A 2,671-nucleotide genomic window follows, 5' to 3' on the forward strand; every position below is an offset into this window, starting at 1 on the left:
ATGTTGACCAGGATGGTCTCGATCTCTTGACCTCGTGATCCACCCGCCTCAGCCTCCCAAAGTGCTGGGATTATAGGCATGAGCCACCGTGCCCGGCCACAGTTTTTAATATTAAATCTTCTTTAATCTCATTTTTGTAGGTATAAATTCTATTTAAACAGCTATTGAATTAAAAATACAATCAGATTATGTCAGAATTTAGCCCATGGAATGAGGGAAAGATGGGGAGTGATGCTGGGATATAAGCCTACTGCTAAAGAATTTGGCTTGGAAATTCTTCCTTGAGAGAGAACAAATCCAAGATCTTAGCCATCATCCTCAGACTTTCTAAGATACCCTGATAACTGGAAAAGAGAATAAAGAGTTGTCCTTCCATGGGTCAAATGACTTTGGGATGAATAAAGCTTGTTCCAGAAGTCAGACCACAAGAAAATCAGGCATCTGTTTCTAAAATTACTTCCATGCAACTGATTTATTGGACCATTGAAAGTTAACATTATTTGTTTTTATAAGCAGGTCCAAGCATTTTTCTAAAATCTACCCAGGAATATCAGAAAGTCATCTGCAAGCAGAATATGGAAAGCTAAAGAAACCTGGACTTTAGGAGGAATCAGTCATTTAAAAGAGTAACATCTGATGATACTTGGGAATTCTTGATACAGCATGGAAAAGTAAGATTCATTTCTTTCTGTCTCAGATTGAAGGGGCATTTACACAAGGTTGTAGAAGTCCTAACCCTAGAGAAACTGAAATATTCTCCTGAAGGGGTCCTATAAACCTGCTATCCAAAGCAGTACAAAATTCCTTAAGTTACTGATATCCCAGAGGAGCTCCATGTGTTTTTGCTGACACCACCACAAAATCCAGCAGCAATCTACTCCTCCAAGGTATGCATCGATGGTCAATATATGTTTGTTTAATGAATGAATGAGTGGATAGATGAATGAATGAACCAAACTCTCTATCAGGACAAAAAAAAATCATATTAAGTAATTCACTAAGAATTCACTAAGAATAAACGCAGAGAGATGAAAAACAGGAGAGAGAATACAGAAGGGGAAACTGTATGACGATTATACCAGGACATGAAAAAGGTGACCCACAGCTACTTTCTGTATCATTAGTCCTCAGAGATTTTCCAGCACCCATTTCTGTGTTCAGAAGCCCTGGAGGTCTTCTGATAAAATTCAGTAGCACTATTGATACCCTTTGCAGAATCTTGGCGGGTTTAGTTGTCTTTGTGATGCTTGCCCACACCAGAGGACTCAGCCATGCCCTTCCCAAGCCTGGCTCAGAGGGCTGCATTTGAGCCAAGGCTTAAATAATACAAAAAGTGAAATCAGATTCATTTCCCAGCCCCTCACAGTTCCATCTCCCTGTTCCTCCTGTGACAACAGATGACCAGAAGCCAGCAGAGAGGGCCCGCCAGTGCAGGCTGCATCTCATTTTCTCTCTTCTTATGGCTAACAACAGCCTACCCATAAGACATGAAAGGTTTCCAGATGGATTCCAGCTTTACTCAACCTCTTGGTCCTAAGAATATCAAATGAGTTCTTCTTCCAGGGTTTCAGACAAATACCAAAATTACCAAATTGGTATTAACAAGCACCAAAATGAAATAAATTCTTGTTTTCACTAGGACACAGTAACAAAATGAAATAAATTCATGTGTCCACTAAGACATGGTACCAAAATGAAATAAAGTCTTGTGTTCACTAGTACAGTAGGGCAAAGTATTTTAAGACAAGGGGGGGGTCACACTTTGTCACTAGATGTCCTTGTTTAATATTAGACTGAGCCATATAAAATTCCTCACATATTCGATCATTTTTTTTGTTTGTTTTTGAGATGGAATCCAACTTTGTCGCCCAAGCTAGAGTGCAGTGGTGCTGTCTTGGCTCACTGCAACCTCTGCCTCCCAGGTTCAAGTGATTCTCCTGCCTTAGCCTCCAAGTAGCTGGGATTACAGGTGCCTGCCACAATGCCCAGCTGATTTTTGTATCTTTAGTAGAGACAGTGTTTCATCATATTGGTCAGGCTGGTCTCGAACTCCTGACTTCAAGTGATCCACCCGCCTTAGCCTCCCAAAGTGTTGGATTACAGACATGCGCCACTGCACCTGGCCATATTCAACCATTTTTTTACCTATAAAAATTGTAATTTTATATGGCTCAGCCTAATAGACAAGGAAATACTAGGAGAGCAAAGGCTAACTGTGCCTAATCCTGGAAACAGGGGAAAACACCAACCAAGGCAGATGTGCTTCTGGAATGCTGCTGAGGTGGAAAGTAGCCCTAGATGCTAATCAAAGACTTCTTAACATTCCCACGCACCATCTCATAGCACATGTCCCCTTTTCTCCTTGCATGACATCAAAAACCCCTTATGATGCATCCCCCAAAATTGCTCAAACTCAGTTATTTCAACAGCCTCCACTGAGCTTTGGGAGGTCAACTGCATTTCGAAGTGGGGAAAGATTATGTAACTAGAGCATAGGGTGTGAAGAACAAGGGTGCAGCATGGGGACCAGAGTTGAGCCTGTGGTATTCTCCTTGGCCTTGACCTGGGCACCATCCAGCCTAGGAAGACAGATATTCATGCCCTTTCCTGAAACGGTGTTTTGACCTGTCTAGAAACCAAGCAACTCCTTCACGTAATCAACTCCTTCACG

The sequence above is a fragment of the Cebus imitator genome, unplaced genomic scaffold (genome assembly GCF_001604975.1).
Source record: "Cebus imitator isolate Cc_AM_T3 unplaced genomic scaffold, Cebus_imitator-1.0 Scaffold178, whole genome shotgun sequence".
NCBI classification, from domain to species: domain Eukaryota; kingdom Metazoa; phylum Chordata; class Mammalia; order Primates; family Cebidae; genus Cebus; species Cebus imitator.